This window comes from Ammospiza nelsoni, chromosome 17 (genome assembly GCF_027579445.1).
Source record: "Ammospiza nelsoni isolate bAmmNel1 chromosome 17, bAmmNel1.pri, whole genome shotgun sequence".
Lineage (NCBI taxonomy): Eukaryota > Metazoa > Chordata > Aves > Passeriformes > Passerellidae > Ammospiza > Ammospiza nelsoni.
Window position 1 is genome coordinate 10,736,677 of NC_080649.1, and position 6,495 is coordinate 10,743,171.

Consider the following 6,495-nt stretch of genomic DNA (forward strand, 5'->3'; position numbering starts at 1 on the left):
CCTGCAGAGCCACTACAGCTCACCTGTGTCAGCCACAGCCAAGGGTTTTACCTTTGCTCCAGCCCTTTGGCTTTAATTCTGCTGTTTGTCTTTTACTTCTGCTGTTGGACTCTCTGACTGTCCCTACATCAACACCACCAAGGTGCTTCCTCCATCAGATGTCTGGGAATGCCTTCTCCTGCCTTTGAGGATCTTCAAATGCCATGCCAGAACTGAATGAAGGCAGCGATATGAAACTGCATATATGGGAAATGATACAGTGATAATTCAAAATAACAACAAAAAAAGAAGATAAAACTTCCTAATTTTAACAGGAGCACAAGATTTAACAACTCAAAGTCCTGATCCTTTTGGAGTTTCTGGAAGCCCTAGCATCACACAGCATTCTATTGGCTGCTAGGAATAAAAACTCTATCCCAAACAAAACCCCAGCAAGCTCTATATATTAAAGGCACATTAAACTTTTTTATAGGCAGCCTAAATCTCCCCATAGCTTTGAACCACCAGCTGGACAATGTGAAACTAGATATTTTCCCTGCCTAAGGATTTGTGAGATGAAAAACTCATAATCACCTCTATGGTTGTTAATTGCTGCTCAACACTGTCTAATTCCCGCAGCAAACACGGATACTTTGTGGCTTAGAGCTGAGTAATCTGATTGGATTTGTTTGCTTGTTTTAAATATGCCTACCATTACAGCCCCAGTTAAACTGCCTGAGTTTCCTGCTTCTGAAATATTTATGAGCTGACTCAGGTGACTTTGGTTTACAAGTATCAGCAATTTTGTCACAAAGTGGTTGGTTCTGCTTAGTCTTCACAGCTCCTGAGCAGATTTTAGTTGTTTCTGCTTATATGTTACTGCTTCTGTAGAGGAATGCACTTTTCTCAGCACTGATAAGAGATAAGTGAGCTGATGTTTTCTCTCGAATTCCTGGGCACTAATTCCCTCTCAAAACAATTACCCAGTACATCTTGCAAAAACTTCATCAGTCAGCTACACAGCTACATTTGAAAGGTGAGAGGCAGGACAAGATGTAGAGGTACTTTGAATCCCCCATCCTTTTTAGGTTTTTTTTTTTAGGGTCAGTTATGACAGTAAATAGGATTAGTCACAGCAGTTAGTGCAGCTGATAGTGTTTGGCTGCACATGAAGGTCTGTGGCATGCGGCCATTGCTTTTGGCAAGATGTGGATTATAGAATTGTGCATTCAACTCTTTCCTTCTCATGTTAGTGTTCTGCCAAGTCTCTCAGGGCTTATTCGTGCTCTTCAATAGCATCTGTACCTCCTACTTCCCATTACAATATCCTAAATGGAAATGCAATGAGATGTCCTCAGCGTTTCCTGCTTCAGTTAAGAGCTTGGTTGAGTTTGATTAAAGCTGTTAAGTAATTTTAATTTGAAGGGTAAAAAACTCAGGCAATGCAGAAATAGTCATAATAGAATTATATGCCTCAAATAACAATTAAAAATGATCAATGGGGAACCACCAAGACACAAAGGCTGCCAGCCACAGAGCCGGCAGAGCAAATTTAGGCACAGCCAGGCAGGAAGGGGCACCTGCAGAGAAGAATGGACTACAGTGATGTGGCTCTGGAAGAGAACAAGAGGCACCCAACAAGGCAAAGAACAGGCCCCCTCTCCTTTTCTGCCTCTGGTGCCACATGCATGAACTTTCTTCTCCAGGCATTCCATCCCAACCTTGGGCAAGCCCCTCTGACTTGAAAGTGAAGGGAACTGACACAGATGGAACAGCTCAGGGACAGACTGACTGCATCTGTGTGGGAAAAGAATGGAGAAGGAGCTGTGGGATGAACCACAAGGTGTTCAGCTCGGCTGAGGACTAGAGGCCACTGGAGGTTTCCTCATGCCAAGGAACATTTCAGCCAGTAGCATAAGAGAATTGAGAAATTCCTTAGAATACTCAAGGTGACCAGAGAGAAGACTTGTGTCTCCACACACTAGGGGAAATCATGGGTAAATTCTCTGTAGGGTGTAGCTGATCAGGTAGGGGTGCTGGTGTAACTCATGAAAGCTTTCCCAGTTTCATTAAGAGCAGCTGACTTCCATCACTCCCTTTAGTGTTAGTTTCATAACAAAAGCCCTTGACACACCTTCTATCCCATTTTATGGTATAGTTCAAATCATTTTAATATCACCTCAATGTACGGCTCTTTCATTGCTCCACAGAACAGACTATCAAACAGTCATTTACAGTTTTCTTCCTCTTTATAAGCACTAAAGTATTCTTTCTTCTCCCACTTTCATTTTTTCCTCTTATTTGAGTGTGGATAAGTCACCAAATATGAATTAATTCTTTCTGCAGGCACTGCCTAACTAATAACTGGGCTGCTCTTGGTAACTCAGACCACCTTGCTCCATTTAATTTCCAAGAGGGTGATCTTACTGTCATTGTGCTGGGTTCAACTGGGAAAGAGTTAATTTTGCTCCCAGTGGCTGTTCCAGGGCTGTGTTTTAGAATTCTGCTGAACAGAAGGTGGGTAATACAGGGATGCTTTTGTTTTTACTGAGCAGGACTCACCCAGAGCCAAAGCCTCTTCTGCTGTTTGTATGGCCATGCTGGTGAGGAGATGGGGGGTGCCTGGGAGGGGACACAGCTGGGACAGGGGACCCCAAATGACCCAAGGGATACTCCAGACCACCTGGCATTGTGCTCAGTATAGGAAGTGGAGGAGAGGAGAAAGTGAGGAATGTTTGGAGTGGTGGATTTTGTCTTCCTTCCCAAGTAACTGTTCCATGTATGGGGCACCGCTCTCCTGAGGTGCTGAACACCAGCCAGCCCATGGGAAGTGGTAATTCCTTGTTTCACTTTGCTTTTGCACATGGCTTTTATGTTCCCTATTAAACTGCCTCTATCCCAACCCAGGAGTTCTCCATCTTTTACCCTTCCCATTCTCTCCCTGGTCCCACTGGTGGGGGAGTGAGAGAGGGGCTGCCTGGGGCTGGGCTGAAACCACGGCATCTGTGAAAAAGGAACCCTGTGCAGCCTTTAAAACTTTTGTTGCAGTCTAGTCCAACCTTCTGTATTTCCTGCTCTCCTCCTCTTTTCCAATGAAAGATGAGCAGGCAACAGCCTTCAGAAGGAACTGCTCTTTCCTTCTTCCCAACAGTGCTCAGTGATTTTACTTCACACAAAGGACTAAAAGCCAACTCAGAAGTATTGCACTTCCTCTCCCTCCCCACCACCTTCCCCAAGAGTAATTTTAGTGGAGCTTTGATTGATGTCAGATGAAATTAACTGGAAACATTTAATGTGTTTAACATGTAAAGGCTTAGGGCTCTGTTCACTCAGAGTTAGAGACTTTCTGTGCTTCATAAACTCAGAGGACACTGAAGCCTAAATTTCAGCTCTGCAGCCAGATGACTTATTAAACAGCACCTTGACTCCTGCCATCATTGCTACTTTTCACTCCATTATTAATAGAAGGAGGACTTGAACTGATGGCAGCAAGAATGGAATCAAGAGTCCTGTGGCAGAGATGCTGTTAATTTTAGTATTGTGTCCATCATTAAGCATCAGATTAAATCAAGCTATATATCCCTCAGCAGCTGTTGAAAATCCTCATTTAACCAAATGAAAAGGAATATTGTGCTTCAAATGGAAGGATGAATGAGGTTCCTGCTAACAAATAGCTTTGAGAAGGGCTCTGAATAGACAGGGAGGTGTCATGAGGCTCAAGAGTGCAGTCTCAGGTTTCTTAAAACTAGAAAAGTCTTTGGTCATTTAAAAAATTGAAAGTTGAATAATTTTTTCTCCCTTCTCATACTTGCGGCATACATGGGAAAGAGACATTCATTTCTAAGTCAACAAGTTATATCAAGTTAGAAAGAAAATTTTTAATATGTACTTCCTGTTGGACCATGTATCAAAGGCAGATTAACCCTCCAAGGGATAAATATGGGCGGCTCTGCGACTCCTGAGGGATGCCTCAGCCAAGCACAGCTGAGCAAAGGGAAGGTCTCTGTGAGTGTGCAGGGCAGTCTTTGAGGGTGCACAGGCTCTTGAGAACACATAGAATCCAAATCCTCCAGAGGATTTACTTGCACCTGCTTTACTGCTGGTATTCAGTATTACTTTATTGACTTGTAAGCAAGTCTATCAGCAGCAAAATTTTTTCCTAAGTGATAAAGGGGCTTTGAAACGTCTGTCCATACAAATAGCAGACATTACCCTTTCTACTCTCTATTCTTTCCATTTCTAAACACATTTGCTTGTGCCACGCATTGCTCTGTGATTATTTACCAACTTATCTTTAGCACACACTCAACATGCCAAGCTCAGAGTGGCTGGGCTTTTAAAGTCATGCTTCAATGAGACAACTGGACTCCATCACTTAGATATGGCTTACAAAGCTTGCCAGTAATTCTTCAAAATCCAGCTGCAGCCATGGCTCCAGCAGCTCATTTGCTGCAGCCCTGGCACTAAAGGAGCAGTTACCACAGAGCAATGGCTCCTCTGTTACTCTAATGCAGATTATTGGCTTCCTGATCAATTCCCCCCCTCATAGGATCATGATAAGAGCTCCACAAGATAGTATTATTACATACTTTAAATAGCAAGCTCACATCCTCCATTCAACCAGAAGATTTTTCATTTTCATAGCTCCTTTTACACCTCATTTTCTTCCAAAATGCAACAAGAGTTGAGTTTCAGTTGCCTTGCACTGGAGTCAAGCAGCAAGCGGCGGCAAGGCTGAAATTAGCCAGACTTTTGCTGCTCATGAAGGATTAAACCACTTGATGAAACTCTGCAGATATATTTATCTCAAAGTGTCAGAGAGGAGGTAAGAATTCAATTTGCTGAAGCAGAGAACCAGCTGAGATGAAGTCAAAGGCCCGACAAGCACTTTAGTCTGCTCCATGTGAAATGAAAGGAGCCCATAAACTACAGGAAGAGCATGTATATAAACAGAGATCTCAAATCATATCAATTTCTCAAAAGTGAAGCCTTCCACTAACTTGCTTTAAATCTTCCAGAAAATTAAGAGCAGCAGGAACCCATGTATTGTACTGACACTTTAAACAATACCATTCATTTTAGTTTCATCCTTCTGCAGTGGTTTCAAGTATGCGTATCAGATATAGTTTCTGCTGAAAAAATATATATATTGTATATACAGGGAGATAGGGATATAAACATATATAGACTTATTAAGAGGGAAAGTATATAGTTCTTTCTCAAACACCTGTAAGATATCTCAGATGCGGATGAATAACCTTGAGAGGTTAATCAATCAGCAACCATTTTCTAGGCTGTGCGTGAAGCCAAGGTAAATGGACACAGTTGTGTTGTCTGAAACAATTTATTTTTCCTGCATCTTCACTGCAAACAACCAGTTAGAAGGTATCAAGAAAGACCCATGTAATGCAAATCCAAGGTCATACCCACTGAGCAATGGGCTGGCAATTCCAGAGGGTCACAGGGTCATGTTGCTGCTATTTGTTTCATAACAGGACAAAGAGCAAAAGTTCCTTTGCTGTCTGTCATGTCCCTCAGATCAACCACACTGTGCAGCCACTGATGCTACTACAGTGCACCAGGAGGAAATCAAACAGCCTGCACAGATCATCATTGATGTCTGTTTGAAGGGACTTACAAAGAAAACATCAGTGCTGCCACATTTCTCCAGTTTTGTGCAGGCAACTGAACAGTTTTTACATTTACAGTTATTGCTGGGCCTGTCGCAGTGATAGGCCGCAAAGCTGCCCATAAGCCAGTCCTCAGGGCCAGGTTCTTCTGTCATGGAGAGGCTTTCAAAGCATATCTGAATGGCTCCATGTGCTAAATACTCAGCTATACAATGTGATCCCCAGGTCATACACTAAAAAAACACTGTTCAACATCTTAATATAAGTTATTTACAGTATTTCTTAGATGCTGAAGAAAACTAGAATGCATTCTGATGCAGGTTAGGCAAAAATAAGGCAGCTATGTGATGTGTTAGTTTGATTCAAAAAGCACAATTTACTAAAAATTGTACAGTCTTTTCCTGAAGCAGCCAGAGACAAACAGGAAATCGTTAGGTATTTAAACACGAGAGGAAGAAATATTGACCTCATAGCTAAACTGCCATAGGAAAGAGCAATCCACTTCCTTCAACATGCAGTATTGTCCTCTTATTGTAAAAAGTTCCATACCTTTTTGGTGATTTCTCATGGGCAGATCCTAACAGCACTGACTCCTCCTTCACAGCACAGCCAACTGCAGCTCTCTCCTCACCCACTCTTTTATAGCACTCATCCTCATTGGACACAGCTGGGGCCTGTTAAGGGCAGGCCTGTTCCTGATCTTTGATAATTAGTACAGCTGCAACTCCTCAGGGTTACCTTCTGCACTACCTTTGTTTTCTTACATTCTATCCCCCCACAATGCAGGGTTATAACATGAGTTCCTGAGAAACAGGAAGACATTAAACAGAAGTGATAGCAAGACTGAGATGTAATGTTAGCTGGAGAATTCCATTTCCCCAAATTA

The 6,495-nt window shown here is 42.4% G+C and overlaps 1 long non-coding RNA gene across 1 annotated transcript in view; it reads right to left on the bottom strand.

Moving 5' to 3' along the window:
- The window catches only part of LOC132081218 (uncharacterized), a 33,012-nt gene extending 26,806 nt beyond the window's left edge, over positions 1-6,206 (bottom strand). The window contains exon 1 of the long non-coding RNA XR_009419650.1: positions 6,159-6,206. This is a non-coding gene — a long non-coding RNA (uncharacterized LOC132081218). The remainder of the gene's footprint in view (positions 1-6,158) is intronic.
- Positions 6,207-6,495: the final 289 nt, after the last annotated feature.